Genomic DNA, 22129 nt, shown 5'->3' with positions numbered 1-22129 from the left:
CAATGATTATATTTTTATATTATGTACATTAAAGGACCATTAGCAACAAATCAGATCAAATTAATAATATATTGAGCAATTATTATAAAAGTAAAGTTGAATAAATTGGACTCTGCAGCTGCTTAAATACAAGGTAAAGTACCACTTCTGGTTAGCGGAAATAGCCCAAAATTTGATAGAAATCTACGTTTTGTACCTAATGCTTGTTTACAAAATTTGAAACTGAAAGCATACTCAAATTATCGTGTTTACATACACACACACACAAAGACAGTCACGCAGCCAAGGAAAGCGAGACACACAGGACTGGATTTTAATAATAATAATTAAATTATAATAATTTACTGTATATAGTGCATTTATTTTTTTTACATAAAATTGAGTAGGCCCAGGCCTATTATAGAAGTCACACTCTTGCACACCCTAGACAAATTGTGTCTCCAGTCAACCAATTAACATATTTTTGGGATTTAAAAGGAAATTTTGAGTGCACAAGGAAATGACAATACAGGGTGAAAACATGACACAGATGGTCACCAATCCTTCATTTTAAACTTTTAAAATGTGCCACCATTCCAGCCCTAGTTACTTCAAAAAAGTTTCCATATATTATTTTCTTTGATTTTTTTTTTTTTGCATATTAAAGTAGCAAAAAGCTTTGAGGGATATTTTGTGAATTATTGAAAGCACATGGTAATTACAAATTCAGTTTTTATTTAATTTATTTTTACACATTTTATTATGGCACAGCTCCCGGATAAACTTGCTTACAAGTTTATAGTTTATAACTTGAGTCATTTAGCAAGTTTTAATATTAATCTTACTCTTGAGAGCCAGAAATGTTTCTGAACTCTTTCATAAGTAAGTTGATTAATTTGAATTTCATACCGGAACCAATGCTTCCACCCAAAAAGTAGTGAGAATTTCCTTGCATACAGCTTGCTTTCAGGTACACCCAATTAAGACATGAAAACATTTCACCTCAGGGCCCCATGAATAGAATTGCAAAAAAACCTGAAACAGCAAATATGTGCTGTTCAAATAGAGCCTGTTAGTAGTGTAACCGAGTGGCTGTGCTTATATAGAAGATGAGATTGGCCGGTAACAGAGTTTGTACTGTTGCTATTTTGCACTCACTTCTGCCGAGCAAAGCACCTTCACTGGGGGACTATAGTCACTCTAAGTGGTGGATTAATGGATATAAATAAAACAAATAATTTTTTTTCAGATATTTGGAAACCACATTGAGATTAGTCTATTTGGGAGTCCTGGGGCCTCATGTATAACGCCGTGCGTAGAACTCGCACTATAACATGGCGTAAGCACAAAAGCCGAAATGTGTTTACGCACAATAAAATCCAGATGCAGGAATCTGTGCGTACTCCAACTTCCACGTTCTTCCGCTACATAAATCCCGATCAGCGTGAAAACTAACGCTCGTGCACGCGCATTATGTAACGTCCCAAATCCTCCCAGAATTACGCCTATTTGAATATGCAAATCAATATAAATCGCCCTTAAGCACAGCCTTCTGTGAAAAGACAATGGTCAAAGCACGGGGGAAAATATAAGAATTTCAGCGAAATTTTCAAGATTAAAGTTGACATTTCGTGCTTTTTTCCCCACAGTGTGCCTATTTTTTTTTTTTGTCTGTACCCTAATAAGCTTTCATATGACACTCAGACAGTGGGCTATGACTTGCCTTTTCATGGCGACTTTAATATCTGACAACTTCTTTTTTATTTTGGAGCACTGAGCGACTTTGTGAACTTGAGCTTTTGAGTTTCTCTGACACTCTATGTCACTCGATCAACTTCCTTTTGTTGTTTATACTACTGTTAAAACTAACAAATAGTAAGTTTTTCCTTGCCTCCACTTGGTATTTGCTGAAACTCTTCTATTTTCCCCCATGCTTTTGCCATTGTCTTTTCACAGAACGCTGAGCTTAAGGGCTATTTATATTGATTTGCATATTCAAAGAGGTGTAATTCTGGGAGGAGTTTGGGAGCAGCGACAGGCACGTGCATGTGCGTTACTTTACACACTGACCGAGATTTATGGAGTGGAAGAACGTGGAAGATGGCGAACACACAGATTTATACATATGGATTTTTTGTGCGTACTCACATTTCTGCTTTTGTCTTTATGGCATGTTTTAGTGTGAATTCTACACACGGCGTTACGCATGAGGCTCCAGGTTACTGAAACTGAAAAAAAGTGTGTGTGCATCCCACTGTTTAAAAGAAATAAAGCCATCTCTGTTATCACATAACCACAGTGGAAGAACTCACCATTCTCTGAATGTGGTGTTGGTAGGCCTCGGAGGCGACTTTATTCCAAGAGTGGAAAGAGGTTCTAAGCTTAGCATTTATAGGTCTTGTGGAACGGGACCCGGACACAGACAGACGGACATCGTTGTTTCACCACACACACGTTTATTTACACCAACTATATACAATATTTACAACTGCACAACCCAGTGCCTCCAGCACCAACTCCCCAAAAGTCCGGGCCTCTCACAGTCTCTTGCCCTTCTTCTGGCCGCCTCCAGTTCTCTCTCCAGCTCCGTCCTCTTCCACCCGACTTCCGCTCTCGACTGTTGGGAGGTGGCCCCTTTTATCACACCCCGGATGGGCTCTAGCTGCTTCCCGGCATTCCTCCGCGGACACGCCCCAGTGTGGCAGAAGTGCCGGCTGCACACCCAGAAGCCCTCCGGGAGTCCCCTGTCTTCTTCCCCCCAGCACTTCCTGGTGTGGCGGAAGTGCTGGGCTCCACGGTTCTTCAGGTACCGGGGGGCCACCTGGCGGTGGCCACAGGCCCCTACAGGGTCGGGCTTCCAAGCCCCCTACCCGAGGCTACCAACAAAACCAGGGTGGTCGCCCCCTCGTGGTCACCAGCCCTCCTCTGGTCTCCTCGGGCGTCCCAGCTGGGCTCCACCCCCAGTGGCCTGTGACAGTCTTCATCAGCTCTCCCCTGGCTTCAGCACTGTCGCTTTTGTTTCTAGTATTTGTTCATATAACAGATTCATATTGTCTTTTAATTGTCAGTAAAATGAAGAAACTAATAAAAGGAGAACTAAGTAAATGTTTTTTGGAGAGATTGCACTCAGTAATGTCTCCTCCCAAAAAGAACATGTGTAGTAACTTCCCCACATATTTGTTCTTCAAATCCAGTCAAAGGGTGAAACATCACACCATTTTCAGTGCTACTATTACAGTAGGTGTTTTGTTCTTCTTTGCTCCTTCACAGTTGTCGAGGCTGCATTTTGACTAGTACATCAAGACACAACTTCATATTTAGTGTCCTTTGTGAACTTAATGACCTTTTCTTGCTCCATTTTACACTTTCTAGAAGAAAGAATGATGAGAACAGGCCTAATAAAGACCTATAACTTGTTTACACTACAGAAGTAAATCATAGTAAATGAGGTTTTTGCTAAAATAATGTAATAGTCATGTCAGGATTAATGACACTGGTGGTGCATGCCCAGACTAGACGAAAGAAAACCTATTTGTCATGGACTCCTAAGAGATTTACCCTTGGACTTTTTATTCTCTTAATTGTTTTCCATTTCCAGTTATTCAAATACAATGTCATGGGTGGTTTCCTAGGATTTACTAGGTGCAAATTCATATTTTGTGTTCCAGTCATGAAATGAATGTTTCCTATACATAAAGACCGTGACATTACCTGAGCTTTACTAGTGAGAAGGTATGGGCTGTCTGCACAGTGCCTCTTCAATCTCAAGGAACTGTAAATAATCCAAAATATGCAATGAAAAAAATCAACATTGTTACATGGCAGTGAAATGGATATAAATATGTATGAAAGAAATTTGACTGTGGTCCCCAGAGCCATGCTATTTTAAAGCCTTTTGCAGTATTTAAAATCAGATTTTCCATGCATACAATTTTGAACAGTCAAAATATTTCTGTAGTTGGGATCAAATTGCTCTGTCAGTGAACTATGAAAATAAAACACCAAATAGAACATCAAATTAAACTCACAGTGCACATTAAACCAAGACTGACATTGGATAAAGACATAATGTAACAGCTTTTTGAAGACTATGAAAAAGAATACAATTTTTCATAAAAGTGCTCTTCTCTTTTTATGCTGGAAGTCTCACTTTCTTGTCAGATCACTGGCAAAGTGATGAAGATATATACATTATGAATTCAATAAGGAACATTTTTCAAAAAGAACAACACACACACAAAGTGTGTCTTCTTAATGCAGTATATTAACAGGCTATTTTATTATATTTCATATTGTACTCTGAAATTGTATTTTCATTGTTTTTACATTTTAGAAATGTGATACTGCTGTGGACTTTTCAAAGAAGACACAACAGAATTTTTTGTCATAGCATAATTAAACAAGTGAGGAAACAAAATCACATAAATCCTACTAAGTATTGGTAAAGCCATTGTTGATATCAGGAAACAGCTGTAGTCTGCCATCTAAACAGGTACAGAAACTCTTAGAGAACTTGCTGAAAATTAGAAATGAATGAGGCAGGTGCCAAGAGTGAAACAAACTCAGTTGTATGATGGCTTGTTAAACTGAACATTCCATTTCTGAAATCATTAAACTTGCAAACTCGTTGCCTTAGTTATTTTGATATTTCCAAAAAGGTTAAATTAGAAAAGATTAAAGAACCAGAGGAAGAGGCACTTTATGGCAAAAACAGGAAAAGCATTCTGGCAAAGCATTTGAGAACAGAGGTAATGGCAAGCAAATGAAACAACAAGCCCAAAAAAAGAAATTATATGGAACCTAAGTTCAGAGAATAACAGAACATTCAGTTTGGCTTTAAATAAACCACCATGTCATGTGATATCATATGTGTGCACATCCAAAGGACTTCCTATAAAGTGGTAGGTATTATCAGAACAAGAAAAAATTCATAAAGTTCAGTTACATCATAGTACAATGCTAAAAATATAAGATTAAAAATTTTTTATACTAGTATTGACGTATCTTTTCTAGTTTCCACAATTTCCTTTCACATTTCCCTACGTAAAATGTTCAAATACCTATACTCCTTCTTTTACCTTCTTTTTTGTTATAGGACATAATAATTCAGACATTTCAACACAGATGATTAACATCTCTCTTTTTCACAGCATATTTGATTTGTAGCCTGATATCCATTCTATGAATGAAGCGAGCAAAGTGTCCATCCATTATCAAGACTACTTAAGCCATATACGATAGAAAACAACCCAGAACAGGATGCTAATGAAATGTAAGCAACTGACTAATAAAATTTCTTCTTCTTTTCAACATTACTGTATATCCATTAGCCCACTTCCTACTTTCAGTTCTTCTTTGGAATACGCCATCAACTTAATATCAGTTTTGAGTGAATGAATAATTGCAACGGCAAAACCAAGTTTTGACTCCATGTTGAATTTAATTCTTCTTTACCAACCAATTCTTTACTGTATAAATACTCTAATTCTTCTTTTTCCTTACTCATTCTTTCTGCTTTGACAACTTACTTCTCTATTGGAGAGTCTTTCACACTGGTGTCAGGTCTACAGTCTTCTCCTGAATGTCATCAGAACAAAGAAACTACTAGATAGATAGATAGATAGATAGATAGATAGATAGATAGATAAGAGAAATCGTCAGTCCCTCAGAATTAACAACATTCAGGTGGAGAGGTTGGACAGTTTAAGATACTTCAGTATTCACATCACAGAGAATCTAAACTGGTTCAGGCATATTGACACTTTGGTGAAGAAGACACAAGGATGTCTTTACCATATCAGATGTCTTAGGAATTTTAGGTTGCCCTCACATTTGCTTAAGAACATCTATATTTCCACCATCAAAAGTATCCTGACAGGAAATATTACTGGCTGGTTTGGAAACTGCATGCAGTGGGGGCACAAGTGTCATCAGAGAGTTGTATGGTAAACATAATGCATAACTGGGCTTTTATACCAAGCAATGCTGAAACAGGGCAGAAAAAATTATCAGAGACACCAGACATCTCAACAATGGCCTCTTCCCTGTGCTGGGATTAAACACATGCTAGCACTGCCTGAAGACCATTTCAGAGAGACTGAGGAGGAACTTCTTTGTATAATCCATCTCCATTCTAAATGAGGACAGTGCCTACAGCTACAAGATACCTTCTTGTTAATTGTGTTATATTAATTTTTTTTATTAACATAATGAATTGTATTAGTATTTATAAAGTCATATTATTATTTATTGTTCTTTTATATTCTATTCAATACACTTTCTGAGAATTTAGAAACTGGACATTTCCCTGCATATTGTACTGTGTATAATTGTGTGTAAAAAATAAAATGTTGTTTGATTTTGTTAGATTGCTTGCTGCTTAGTCATTCATTTTATACAATTCTACCATATACAAAAAGAGACATTAGAACATAAATTTGAGACAAGAATATTATGTCCTTTATGCATGTTTGTTAAGATAGTTACGACATTGAAACACAACATGGGAGATTAAATTACAAAAGTTACACTTTTAAAGAATTATGTAAGAATGTCAGAGATCAAACAAACTAGAGAAGAGAAGTAAAACAAGTCCAAGGTAAAAGAAAGATGAGACTTTAAATGCTGGAATATAGTGAAGACCTCATAATAACGAAAAACTCAATAGTGAATGAGATGAGCTTGAAGATGAAAAAGACAAAAGGAAAGAAAATCAAAATCACAAAGGCTGGTGAATATTATACTAATTTGTAAATGGTCAGAGAGGGACTAGGAGGTATTTGGCCTAGGTCTAGATCTTATTGTGATTGTTTTCATTCTGTGCAGAGAATCGGATTTTTTGAAATTGCAATTCATTTGAAAAAGCAATTTATAATTATTTTATTTCCTTATTTTATTCCTGATTATTGTCACTTCTAATCTAGTATTTTTTCTTATTTTTTTCCTTTCCAGGTGTGATGTTGTATTCTGCTAATCCTCTTTAATAAAACCCCTGTGTGCGTCCAGGTGTCTGTGTGTGTGTGTCTTCTGGTGAAGTGTGCATGCGCGGGGCCACACGGCATGTGTTCAGTCTCTTCCTGTGCATTCCCTGTGTTTGCAGAGAGAGACACACACAGGTGCGTGCGCGCGAGAGACAGACAGACAGACAGACACGCAGGCCCGCCCGAGAGACAGACATGCACGCACGCACGCAGGCAGGCCCGCGCGAGAGACAGACAGACACACACACACTCATGCACGCACGCACGCACACACACACACACACACACACGCAGGCAGGCAGGCCTGCGCGAGAGACACACTCACACACACACACAGGCAGGCCCGCATAGGGGACATACATGCACGCACACACACTCACGCAGGCCGTCAGACAGGCAGGCAGGCTGGCCGGCCAGAGGCAGACACACACACACACACACACACACACACGCACACGCACACGCACACGCACACGCACACGCACACGCACACATGCACACAGACACACGCGCGCACACACACACACACACACACACACACAGGCAGGCAGGCCCACGCGAGAGACACACTCACACACACACGCAGGCAGGCCCGCATGGGGGACAGACATGCACACACACGCACGCAGGCCCGCGGCAGAGACAGACACGCACACACACACACGCAGGCCCGCAAAAGAGTCAGACACTCACACACACACACAGGCGCACGTGTGCATTGTTGCAATGTTACTTTTCTTGGTGGTTTATTAAATTACAGATTTTTCAAATGTAAATTTTTTTCCCTGCGCTTAAAACTCATTAAAAAAAAGTGTTTTTAGCGAGCGGGTCATAAGGCTATAGCGTGAACTCTTGCAGTGTTAGCTTTCTCTGTTGTTCAAGGTTTTCTTAGTGTTATTTAATGTTTTTACATTTAGTTTACTATTACGCTGTGCATTTAATGGTATGATTAACTATATTTGTGCTTAAAATCTTAAAAAAATATATATTTACATACAGTTCATACGGTCTGAAACGGATTAATTGTATTTACATACAATCCTATGGGGGAAATTACTTCGGTTTCACCGAGGTTCCACTGTATTACTGTCTGACAAAATTACAGGCATTTTACAGAAATACAAACCAGTATTACTGAGAGAGAAAATTAAAGGCACACAATACAGTGATGCATATTACAGCCATATACAAGGTCCCTTGCCATTTAATATAGACTGTTCCTACTAATGTTTATGCACTACTGTTCTAGCGCCCGTTATTGTAAGTTAATGTCTAGTGTGTTAATAATCACTTAATTATATCCTGATTTGTTAGTTTCTATTTTGGTTTTTTTAGGAGGTTTTAGCCCTTTCCTGTGCATTGTGATATAGTGCCTGAATTAAGACCCATTAAAACCTGTTCTCGCTAACGTTAAGCAGGAGACTTATAAGAAATAAAAATTTTGGACAATCAAGTTACGAAACTTCAAACGAAATTGACTTATGTCTCTGGGCTAGTGGCTACTTTAAGACTGGCTGTTCCTAAGTGTAATGAAACTTTAAGAATCATTGTGGCAATGGATTAACTGAAATATCTACTCTGAATAATTTAGACGTCTCTAAGCCATTCTGCTTAACGTGCTGTACAGATTTCTTTTTTAGTAATGGTCAGGATGCTTCCTTGGTTTGCTGTAGGGGTAAATTTAATTGCTCCCTATGTAAAAGGCCAATTAAATTAGTTAAAGTGGTTACACTTAAAATATAAGGGTTAATCAGCTCCTTCTTTTGCTTCCTTAGCTCCATTTATGATAGCACAGAAGAGTTATTGTGGAGGTAAGATTGGAGGGAATCTTAGCTTTGTTTGGGGAGGAAAATTGCATGGGTAAAACATGGGAGGGAAATAGAGCAAGTAGTGCATAGTCCTTTGAATGCTAATATTACAAATGTAATAATGCAGTTGGCAGGTAGGCAGCAGTGCTAGACATTCAACAATGTACAATTTTATCTAAAGTAAAATAAGTAATTTGGAATAATAAAAGTCTCAAGATAACAAGTGGGCTCATAGCTTAGTTTAATGGGACTAAATGTAATATATTTGCAATAGATGCATTTAACTACCAGTGATCAGTGCCTGAAAAGAGACTGGACTGAACAAATATTTCAGTCTACCAATAATAAAAACACACAAGTAACAGGAATTATGATCCACAGAACAATCCCTTTCACAGTCACTGAGACAATCCTCATTATAGTAATGAGGAAATTAAACTAAACTAAAATATGTTTGGTCAATATATATATACTCTGAACTCTGATGATAAAGAATTTATGGCTAAAGTTCTAGCAGCAATTGCTAATATGAGCTCATAATGTCAGGAGACTTTAATTGTGTATTAGACCCTGTCAAAATCTTGGTTATCAAAAATCATTATAATGATCTCAGATTTCATTAAATATCACAACCTTTCAAACCTATGGAGATTTCTATACCCTTTCTCGAGGCAGTATTCTTTCTTTCTTTAAAGTAAATCATAGTTATTCACACACTGACTATTTCCTTATTGATAAAAAACTTAAATCTTGTAAATATGATACAGTTGTTATCTTGGACCATGCTCCTTTTTTGGGGATTCAAATTATTATGCTCCACTAACACAGGGCATTGATGGAAACTGAATCCTTTAATTGAATACAATAATGACTTTATTACATTTAATTCCTCTCCAATTGAGACCAGTGCAACACCAGATTAATCAGTCTTTTGGAGCTTTGAAATCATACCTTAAGGGTAAAATAATTGTATATATTTCCAATAGAAATAAATGGAAAACTAAATGGACATGATAAGAGAAATCTTTTTTTTTGTAAAACGTTAGCATCTTGGACTCTTAGGCTCACAAGGTCTTTTAGATTAGATTAGATTAGATTAGACTTTATTTGTCCCTGGGGGAAATTTGGGTTTTTACAAAAGCTCTTTAAATAAATGCATACATAAATAGGAAGATAGGTAAATAAATAAATAAACACACACTTTAGTCTGAACAGCACCTTTTAGCTGTCTATAAGATATTATTGCTGTAAAGGATGCAACTTCCCTCAATATATCTTTGAAAGAGTGCCAAATATATTACCATATAACAAAGGCACTGTATCCTGGCTTTTGCCTGTCTGTCTGCTTTAAAGTATGATGGTACTCGTCTAGAATGCAGCCTCTGACATTGAGTCTAAGCAACAAGAATATATCAAATTACTAAATTTGTCACTACCATCTTGCAAGCTATCAGTTATATGCTAAAAGAGCTCATGTCTATTCATATTGCCGTATGAAGCTACTGTGAAACAAAGGAAACACTAGCATAAGCAGCTTTATGCAGTATGAATGGAGATCTGTCCTTCTGTGCGATATGCTCCTAAAGTAAATTAGATAAATGAAATCTTTTACATATATTGCTGGAATCTGAAGATGATGCACTATGTAAAACAGGCTCTCACTACAAACAGAATTTTATCTTCTGTATATAGCAGTAATGGAGAAACTAATCTTTAAGTCATGCTACTCATGTGGTGGGCTGGCGCACTGCCCGGGATTTGTTTCCTGCCTTGTGCCCTGTGTTGGCTGGGATTGGCTCCAGCAGACCCCCGTTACCCTGTAGTTAGGTTATAGTGGGTTGAATAATGGATGGATGGATGGAAGTCATACTTCTCTTATTATGAGTATAGAGAAAGAGCTAATAAGAGTTTAGCTCAACAAAGCCTTAAAAAAGAAGTTTCAAAGAAAATAGCAGAGATTAAAAATTAGAGAGAATCAAATTTACTGCATGTAAAGCAATAACTGATATATTTCAGTAATATTATAAGTCTCTATATACTTATTAATATCATTCTTGATAAATTAAAATTATCACAACTTAATGCATGGCTTACAGAAAAACTGGACAAACCACTGCTGCTTATTGAAATTCATAACACTATAAATTTTTAAGCTGTGGATGCATATACTTATGCCGTGGAATTTTACAATAGGCTGTCTGCTAAATTAACCAAGTTAATTCTAGCTATGTTTGTAGAAACTAAAGATGAAAATTTTGAACCCACATTTTATGCTGGGCGTAATTTACTGTCTTTCCAACAGACCCTTTTCAAAATTTATCCTGTCGACCAATTTTGTTTCTGAATAGTAATGCTAAATACTATAGTAATAACACAAGATCAGAATTAATTCATTAAATTCAAGTAGCTATCATTAAATGATCTCAGTGTGTTTTATGTACTATACTTTTCTCAGTAAATGAGTTTCCAGAAGTCAAGTGTTGCTAAATGCAGAAAAAAAGCAAATACTTTTTTACTGTATTGAGCAAATCTGAGTTTTGTATAAACATCTGTGCCTGGATAAAGAAGCCTCTGTAATGGTAAACAATATAACCAGTTTATTTCAGATTAGAATGTGGAAACTGGCAAAGCTGTTCACTGTCACCAAGATTGATTTCAGTTGCTAGTGAACGTGTGACCATTAGTCTCAGGCAAAATATCAAAGTGAAGTCAATAATAAGGTAACGAATGGGGAAAAAAATCACTCCAAAATCTCCTCAACAAAATATACCAGGGACATGGCAAATGGAGGTAATCCAGTATTTGAAGATGAGCCTGCTGGATAGGGGATATACTAAAGTCCCAAGAGGATTCCCCAAATTGGAGAATGCCAATGTGGTTGTAATGCCCTGCCAAATGGGGTGGCATATAAGATGTTCAATCAGCTATGTATCTAGCAGGAAGCATTGTAGAGCTGCCCTTTGTTTCTTTAGCAGGGGGCACGCTAGAGTTTTCAGAAGCTGTTGTATCATCCCTAGGACTGTTTGTTCCAGTAATCCTGTTCCTGTCTTTAGAAGAGGAAATTCCACAACTTCAGTGGTGTGTTGAAGATAGAACACTCAGAACCTTTTTGATGTAAGAGGTGGATCTCCTGCCTACACCTCCAAAAGGGACTTCTCTAGTGCTTTCATCTTTGCCTCCAAGAGGGGATATTCCAGGTTGTCATTGTCCCCAGATGCTGGTGTTCCTATAACTCAGTTCCAAACCCTGAGAAAAGACAGTGCAGTAATTTGGCTTCTGCCTCCAGAACATTCCCAAAATTTCTTCCTTGAAGGCTTAAATTGACTAATTTTACTGTCTCTCTTATTTGGAGCCTAATCTTGTTTATTTTTCAGTCAGTTTTCTTGTTACTTTAACTTACCTTCATGTTTTTGGGGTGCATTCAATCAACCCCTTATGATCAACCCGCGAGAGGCAGACACACACACACACACACACACACACACACGCACGCACACGCACACCACATGCACACGCACACATGCACACAGACACACGCACACACACACACACACACACACACACACACAGGCAGGCAGGCAGGCCCACGCGAGACACACTCACACACACACGCACGCAGGCCCGCATGGGGACAGACATGCACACACACACGCAGGCCGCGGCAGAGACAGACACGCACACACACACACGCAGGCCCGCAAAGAGTCAGACACTCACACACACACACAGGCGCACGTGTGCATTGTTGCAATGTTACTTTTCTTGGTGGTTTATTAAATTACAGATTTTTCAAATGTAAATTTTTTTCCCTGCGCTTAAAACTCATTAAAAAAAAGTGTTTTTAGCGAGCGGGTCATAAGGCTATAGCGTGAACTCTTGCAGTGTTAGCTTTCTCTGTTGTTCAAGGTTTTCTTAGTGTTATTTAATGTTTTTACATTTAGTTTACTATTACGCTGTGCATTTAATGGTATGATTAACTATATTTGTGCTTAAAATCTTAAAAAAATATATATTTACATACAGTTCATACGGTCTGAAACGGATTAATTGTATTTACATACAATCCTATGGGGGAAATTACTTCGGTTTCACCGAGGTTCCACTGTATTACTGTCTGACAAAATTACAGGCATTTTACAGAAATACAAACCAGTATTACTGAGAGAGAAAATTAAAGGCACACAATACAGTGATGCATATTACAGCCATATACAAGGTCCCTTGCCATTTAATATAGACTGTTCCTACTAATGTTTATGCACTACTGTTCTAGCGCCCGTTATTGTAAGTTAATGTCTAGTGTGTTAATAATCACTTAATTATATCCTGATTTGTTAGTTTCTATTTTGGTTTTTTTAGGAGGTTTTAGCCCTTTCCTGTGCATTGTGATATAGTGCCTGAATTAAGACCCATTAAAACCTGTTCTCGCTAACGTTAAGCAGGAGACTTATAAGAAATAAAAATTTTGGACAATCAAGTTACGAAACTTCAAACGAAATTGACTTATGTCTCTGGGCTAGTGGCTACTTTAAGACTGGCTGTTCCTAAGTGTAATGAAACTTTAAGAATCATTGTGGCAATGGATTAACTGAAATATCTACTCTGAATAATTTAGACGTCTCTAAGCCATTCTGCTTAACGTGCTGTACAGATTTCTTTTTTAGTAATGGTCAGGATGCTTCCTTGGTTTGTTGTAGGGGTAAATTTAATTGCTCCCTATGTAAAAGGCCAATTAAATTAGTTAAAGTGGTTACACTTAAAATATAAGGGTTAATCAGCTCCTTCTTTTGCTTCCTTAGCTCCATTTATGATAGCACAGAAGAGTTATTGTGGAGGTAAGATTGAGGGAATCTTAGCTTTGTTTGGGGAGGAAAATTGCATGGGTAAAACATGGGAGGGAAATAGAGCAAGTAGTGCATAGTCCTTTGAATGCTAATATTACAAATGTAATAATGCAGTTGGCAGGTAGGCAGCAGTGCTAGACATTCAACAATGTACAATTTTATCTAAAGTAAAATAAGTAATTTGGAATAATAAAAGTCTCAAGATAACAAGTGGGCTCATAGCTTAGTTTAATGGGACTAAATGTAATATATTTGCAATAGATGCATTTAACTACCAGTGATCAGTGCCTGAAAAGAGACTGGACTGAACAAATATTTCAGTCTACCAATAATAAAAACACACAAGTAACAGGAATTATGATCCACAGAACAATCCCTTTCACAGTCACTGAGACAATCCTCATTATAGTAATGAGGAAATTAAACTAAACTAAAATATGTTTGGTCAATATATATATACTCTGAACTCTGATGATAAAGAATTTATGGCTAAAGTTCTAGCAGCAATTGCTAATATGAGCTCATAATGTCAGGAGACTTTAATTGTGTATTAGACCCTGTCAAAATCTTGGTTATCAAAAATCATTATAATGATCTCAGATTTCATTAAATATCACAACCTTTCAAACCTATGGAGATTTCTATACCCTTTCTCGAGGCAGTATTCTTTCTTTCTTTAAAGTAAATCATAGTTATTCACACACTGACTATTTCCTTATTGATAAAAAACTTAAATCTTGTAAATATGATACAGTTGTTATCTTGGACCATGCTCCTTTTTTTTGGGGATTCAAATTATTATGCTCCACTAACACAGGGCATTGATGGAAACTGAATCCTTTAATTGAATACAATAATGACTTTATTACATTTAATTCCTCTCCAATTGAGACCAGTGCAACACCAGATTAATCAGTCTTTTGGAGCTTTGAAATCATACCTTAAGGGTAAAATAATTGTATATATTTCCAATAGAAATAAATGGAAAACTAAATGGACATGATAAGAGAAATCTTTTTTTTTGTAAAACGTTAGCATCTTGGACTCTTAGGCTCACAAGGTCTTTTAGATTAGATTAGATTAGATTAGACTTTATTTGTCCCTGGGGGAAATTTGGGTTTTTACAAAAGCTCTTTAAATAAATGCATACATAAATAGGAAGATAGGTAAATAAATAAATAAACACACACTTTAGTCTGAACAGCACCTTTTAGCTGTCTATAAGATATTATTGCTGTAAAGGATGCAACTTCCCTCAATATATCTTTGAAAGAGTGCCAAATATATTACCATATAACAAAGGCACTGTATCCTGGCTTTTGCCTGTCTGTCTGCTTTAAAGTATGATGGTACTCGTCTAGAATGCAGCCTCTGACATTGAGTCTAAGCAACAAGAATATATCAAATTACTAAATTTGTCACTACCATCTTGCAAGCTATCAGTTATATGCTAAAAGAGCTCATGTCTATTCATATTGCCGTATGAAGCTACTGTGAAACAAAGGAAACACTAGCATAAGCAGCTTTATGCAGTATGAATGGAGATCTGTCCTTCTGTGCGATATGCTCCTAAAGTAAATTAGATAAATGAAATCTTTTACATATATTGCTGGAATCTGAAGATGATGCACTATGTAAAACAGGCTCTCACTACAAACAGAATTTTATCTTCTGTATATAGCAGTAATGGAGAAACTAATCTTTAAGTCATGCTACTCATGTGGTGGGCTGGCGCACTGCCCGGGATTTGTTTCCTGCCTTGTGCCCTGTGTTGGCTGGGATTGGCTCCAGCAGACCCCCGTTACCCTGTAGTTAGGTTATAGTGGGTTGAATAATGGATGGATGGATGGAAGTCATACTTCTCTTATTATGAGTATAGAGAAAGAGCTAATAAGAGTTTAGCTCAACAAAGCCTTAAAAAAGAAGTTTCAAAGAAAATAGCAGAGATTAAAAAATTAGAGAGAATCAAATTTACTGCATGTAAAGCAATAACTGATATATTTCAGTAATATTATAAGTCTCTATATACTTATTAATATCATTCTTGATAAATTAAAATTATCACAACTTAATGCATGGCTTACAGAAAAACTGGACAAACCACTGCTGCTTATTGAAATTCATAACACTATAAATTTTAAGCTGTGGATGCATATACTTATGCCGTGGAATTTTACAATAGGCTGTCTGCTAAATTAACCAAGTTAATTCTAGCTATGTTTGTAGAAACTAAAGATGAAAATTTTGAACCCACATTTTATGCTGGGCGTAATTTACTGTCTTTCCAACAGACCCTTTTCAAAATTTATCCTGTCGACCAATTTTGTTTCTGAATAGTAATGCTAAATACTATAGTAATAACACAAGATCAGAATTAATTCATTAAATTCAAGTAGCTATCATTAAATGATCTCAGTGTGTTTTATGTACTATACTTTTCTCAGTAAATGAGTTTCCAGAAGTCCAAGTGTTGCTAAATGCAGAAAAAAAGCAAATACTTTTTTACTGTATTGAGCAAATCTGAGTTTTGTATAAACATCTGTGCCTGGATAAAGAAGCCTCTGTAATGGTAAACAATATAACCAGTTTATTTCAGATTAGAATGTGGAAACTGGCAAAGCTGTTCACTGTCACCAAGATTGATTTCAGTTGCTAGTGAACGTGTGACCATTAGTCTCAGGCAAAATATCAAAGTGAAGTCAATAATAAGGTAACGAATGGGGAAAAAAATCACTCCAAAATCTCCTCAACAAAATATACCAGGGACATGGCAAATGGAGGTAATCCAGTATTTGAAGATGAGCCTGCTGGATAGGGGATATACTAAAGTCCCAAGAGGATTCCCCAAATTGGAGAATGCCAATGTGGTTGTAATGCCCTGCCAAATGGGGTGGCATATAAGATGTTCAATCAGCTATGTATCTAGCAGGAAGCATTGTAGAGCTGCCCTTTGTTTCTTTAGCAGGGGGCACGCTAGAGTTTTCAGAAGCTGTTGTATCATCCCTAGGACTGTTTGTTCCAGTAATCCTGTTCCTGTCTTTAGAAGAGGAAATTCCACAACTTCAGTGGTGTGTTGAAGATAGAACACTCAGAACCTTTTTGATGTAAGAGGTGGATCTCCTGCCTACACCTCCAAAAGGGACTTCTCTAGTGCTTTCATCTTTGCCTCCAAGAGGGGATATTCCAGGTTGTCATTGTCCCCAGATGCTGGTGTTCCTATAACTCAGTTCCAAACCCTGAGAAAAGACAGTGCAGTAATTTGGCTTCTGCCTCCAGAACATTCCCAAAATTTCTTCCTTGAAGGCTTAAATTGACTAATTTTACTGTCTCTCTTATTTGGAGCCTAATCTTGTTTATTTTTCAGTCAGTTTTCTTGTTACTTTAACTTACCTTCATGTTTTTGGGGTGCATTCAATCAACCCCTTATGATATAACTTGAGCTCTGGTCTTGGCTCCATCGCTTTTTCTTTATTTTTCCCCTTTTACCTTTTTGTCACTATTTTTGCCTTTTTTCTCCATTTTATTCTTTAAAGATAAGGCCAGTGCCTAACATTTTCATCTTTTCCAGGCATTTTAATAATCTTCTTTATGGAGCACTTAGAGAAGAAAAGAATAAACATGTCAGTAGTGCTTTGCGGAGACATTGCCTTTTAGCCCATTTTCAGCAGCCAAAATTCCATTTAGGAATTCTGTGTTTTCTGTCTGTTATTGCGGATCATTGGTGTTAGCTTTAGGTTTTTAAAACTTGATATTAGAACTTTTCTATTTTATGTTTTGTAGTTAGAACAAAGAATTTGTTTTCATGCAAATAAATAAAATTACATTCTTTTCTTGTGTTCAGTTTATTTATTCTGTTTTAAGGTTAAATATTTAGTTTATACTCTTCTTTTGTTTTTCTCTTTCCCCTTATTTCTCCTTAGGGTCACTTGTTTGAAGGATTATAATTTATTATTCTATAGTTTATTAATTTATTCCTGATTATTGAATAATTTGGGGTATTTTTCACATTTGTGTTCCCTTCCCAATTCTTATCACCTGCATTATAATATTTTAATTATTTCTTAATTCTTAGTGTGGCGATTTGGATGAAGTCAGTCATTGTCCAACCCACTGTATCTGAACACGGGTTCACGGGGGTCTGCTGAAGCCAATCCCTGCCAGCACAGGGCAGGAACAAATCTCGGGCAGGGTGCCAGCCCACCGCAGGGCACATACACACACACACACACCAAGCACACACTAGGGACAATTTAGGATCACCCATGCACCTAACCTTCATGTCTTTAGACCATGGGAGTAAACCAGAGCTCCTGGTGGAAACCCACACAGACACGGGGAGAACATGCAAACTCCATTCAGGGAGGACCCAGGAAGTGAACCCAAGTCTTCTTACTGCGAGGCAGCAACACTACCACTGCGCAATTTGGAAGAAGGTTTAGGTTATTTATAAATAGCCATTCAGGGCTTGGGGATGGCCTTTCGGAGTATTTTATCTCAGTCCTTCAAGGTTATTTGTGGCACATAACATGTTCTTGTACAGGGCAAGAATAATCAACAGAATACATAGATGGAAAGTAACAATGAAATGTTATGGAAAGGAGGTAGTAGTCATGTCCAGCAGTTCTGCCAATGAGTTGAAAGTATTTTTCAATATTTATCTTCTGTTTTCCATTTGGCCAATTTTACTAAATATTTACCACCTATTCCTTTTTGTCTTATACTGAATTTTACTGTCATTCTTAGAGCAGATAGCACAATCAAATAACAAGTAGACTGACATGTAGCATCAAGGTAACTGAAACACTGCATCTGCTGTGAGAACAACTCAGACTGTCACCAACATCTAGCCCACCCAGCTTCTGTCCAAGCTGCGGTCTGCTACAAGGTATAATTTGAATGACTGCTTCAGTGGCACAGTGTCAGCCACTCTCACAAGAGATGATGCAGGTGTGTTCGTGTGCCATGTTTTGGTCAGCTTGTCATGCAGATTGCTCACGTAACATTTCATATCTTCCAGACTGGAGTGATTTTTGCAAGAGTATACCAAAAAATTTTACAGTTAAAAATTTAATTTGTCTCGTCAAAAAAAAAAAAGAAAAAACATTTAAATATAAAGAAATATTTTCAACATGATGTCTTTCTCACCAGTGTCACTTAAGGGCCAGTGCCGGTGATAGGTTATTTTGCATCCTAGGCTAAGCTTATTGGTGTTTATGTATATACAAATGTATAAAAATAACTGCTTAAAACAGTCAAAGCATTTTAGTTAACATAGACATATGAAAAAAGAATCATGATTTAAACTAAGAAAGGAAGAGCAGGTCAACCAGTGGGAGCAGTTGGGCTTTTCTGCTTGGAATACTTTGTTAAAGAAATATTGGAAGGAATGATAAAAAACAATCATCACATCTTGGCTTGATGCTATGCTATTCCACACCCACCACCTCTGCTGCTTTATTGGTACGGCCATTAGTTTTGCAGAATCAAAAGGCCTGGAATAGGCAGGGGAGTAAGAGTTGGTAGAGTTCAGCTAACAGATCAAGAGAATTGAGAAGATTTTTCTGTATTCAGTAAAGTTGACCAAAGACTCACTGCTATGGTACAGCTAAGGTTATTTCCCAGGCTTGTGTTTAATTTTCCATTTTCTTGTTGTCTTCATTATTTTTTACCACACTTTATGTATTTTGTGTTATTTAGGTTCTGTATTAATGTACTAAATGTGTCTTTAAATGTTTCATCTTTCCTTGTGTTTTAGGCTTGGAACCACGGGAGGTGGAAATCACCCTGACGTCACCACTCCTGAGTCCTCCCTCTGCTTTAATTTTGAAGTTGGAAAGAAGGTCCCAACAGCGGTTCATCGAGTTTGTAGAAGTCTTTGAGCTCTCATTATTGTCTTCTTTAAATTTTCTGGTTTTGGGTTTTTTTTAATCTGTTCTTGGTTTTTCATTTTTGGATTTAATTTTGGGACAAGTTGTTCCAGACTGACGTAAAAGTAAATCCTTTTTGGCCCTTTTTGCCAATTGTCTTTCTTTGTTTTTTGAATTCCTAATAAAATCTTGCACTTATAAGGATTACTTTTTGGACTTGTCTTATCTAGCCGGATGTTTCTCCCTAGAGTGGCAGTTTTGTATATTTTTAAGGACATTTTAAAGTATTTTGTACTTTAAAAGTCAAGACCCTGTTGTAAAGCCTCAGCACACTGAAACTTACCTGTGGTGGCTGTGGGCTGCCTGGGTTGAGGCCATATCGGAGCAGGTTTATGAAGATCATGGCCTGCTTTGTGGGAATTTTAGGAATCATCACACCCTTTTGCCATGTCTGTGACTCTAATATATAACAGCATAATTAAAGTTACAGTTATTTATTGTACAATTTTCATTGCCATTATGAGTGGTGCTATAAGAGCTGCTGATACAAGAAAAAAGAACTGTTTTTCCATGTGCTCCTTTCAGAGTACACAACTGGCCTGTTTCGTTTTAGGCTTCTATTACATTTCTTTACTAGAGCTATTGAAGACTCATTCATGTGATTCAAGACTTTTGATTATACACAGATGAAAAAAATGAGTATTGAGTGGAGGTTGCAGATAACTTGCTGACAAGGAGAATTTAAATCCATGTATTTTGTTAGACATTTTTGTAGGATACAGTATTGCATATATTTTCTTCAAATGGAAAGCATGCTAGGTTTTCTTAGCATCACCACTGCATAGTTCACAAGTTCTCAAGCAAAGAGTTATTTGGTGATCCTGAATGAATTTTAAATTGGACTCACTGCCATGCATGGCTCACTTTTGAATATATTGCTGCGTTTCATTGCTACCTTTCGGTGACATTACTGGACTCAAAGCACTGAAGTTGAAAGCAGATGACATTCCAATGTATGAGCAGTGAACACAATTATGTGTAACAGTGTCATCTAAAAATAATGGAGTGCACAAAAATAGATGGTGAAAATGTTATCACTTAAGGAACATGAATTAAATTAAAACAGCAAGAACTGAAGCTATATAAATTGACTCTTATAAAGGACACCAACTTGAGCCTAAAAAAGATTTAGGAGTGAGGAGTAGTAAATAAATAAATTGTAAATCTATCAAGATTCTGGGGGGTATTTTTCGTACGTGGATTACTCGTTTAACCGGATGTAATTGTTGACAGTTTAGCCTGATCCTGGATCTGTCGGTTTTTTTAAACTCTTGCTGGTTGTGTTGTCATAGCAGCATATCCAAATCCTCAAACCTGCCCGGTGCAGGTTTGTTCTATGTAAATAAGGATTAGCTCACATACTTAATCAGTGCCCGTGCGTGGAATTCATTCAGTCATGGCTTTGCTGTTCATGAATGAGCGACCAGTTGCTATCGGTACGCAAATTATAAGAAGAGAATTTCATATAGGGAGGGTTTTGTGTGATAGGCAAGATCCATTATTGCTCCCGGAGGAAATTCTTTTTGAAAGATACCACTTTAGCAGGGGTGGAATATTGTACCTTAAAGATTTATTAGCACCTTATAATTGAAGTCAAACTAGGCGAAGTCGGACTCTCACAACCACACAGACAGTATACATTGCTTTGAGGTTTTTTGCAAGCAGCACTTTTTTATATACTGTAGACGATGCAGAAAATCTATCTAAAAGTGCAGTTTGCCAGGCAATTTGTAAAGTCTGTTTGGCTCTGAAATATTTCCTTCGGGTTTTCATAGTGTTTCCTGGACACCTGCGTGTGCAGACAATAAAAGAGGCATTTCATACCATTGCAGGTAGGTATTTGCTATCGTGGGCTGCATCAGGAGTGGGCAGGAGGAGGAGTATAGGAAACTAATCAAGAACTTTGTTAAATGATGCAACTCAAACCACCTACAACTGAACATCAGCAAAATCTAGGAGCTGGTGGTGGATTTTAGGAGGCCCAGGCCCCTCATGAACCCCGTGATCATCAGAGGTGACTGTGTGCAGAGGATACAGACCCATAAATACTTTAGAGTGCAGCTGGATGATAAACTGGACTGGATTACCAATACTGATACTCTGTGTAAGAAAGGACAGAGCCGACTATACTTCTTTAGAAGGCTGGCGTCCTTCAACATCTGCAATAACATGCTGCAGATGTTCTATCAGACGGTTGTGGCGAGTGCCCTCTTCTACGCGGTGGTGGGCTGGGGAGGCAGCATAAAGAAGAGGGATGCCTCATGCCTGGACAAACTAGTGAGGAAGGCAGGCTCTATTATAGGCACGGAGCTGGACAGTTTAACATCCGTGGCAGAGCGACGGGCACTGAGCAGGCTCTTGTCAATAATTGAAAATCCACTGCATCCACTGAATAAGATCATCTCCAGACAGAGGAGCAGCTTCAGCGACAGACTGCTGTCACTGTCCTGCTCCACTGACAGACTGAGGAGATCGTTCCTCTCCTACACTATGCGACTCTTCAATTCCACCCGGGGGATAAATGTTAACATTATTCAAAATTATTGTGTGTCTGTTATACCTTCATTGTTATCACTCTTTAATTTAATATT

This window comes from Polypterus senegalus, chromosome 4 (genome assembly GCF_016835505.1).
Source record: "Polypterus senegalus isolate Bchr_013 chromosome 4, ASM1683550v1, whole genome shotgun sequence".
In the NCBI taxonomy this organism is placed as follows: Eukaryota; Metazoa; Chordata; class Cladistia; order Polypteriformes; family Polypteridae; genus Polypterus; species Polypterus senegalus.
This window is presented reverse-complemented; position numbering follows the sequence as displayed.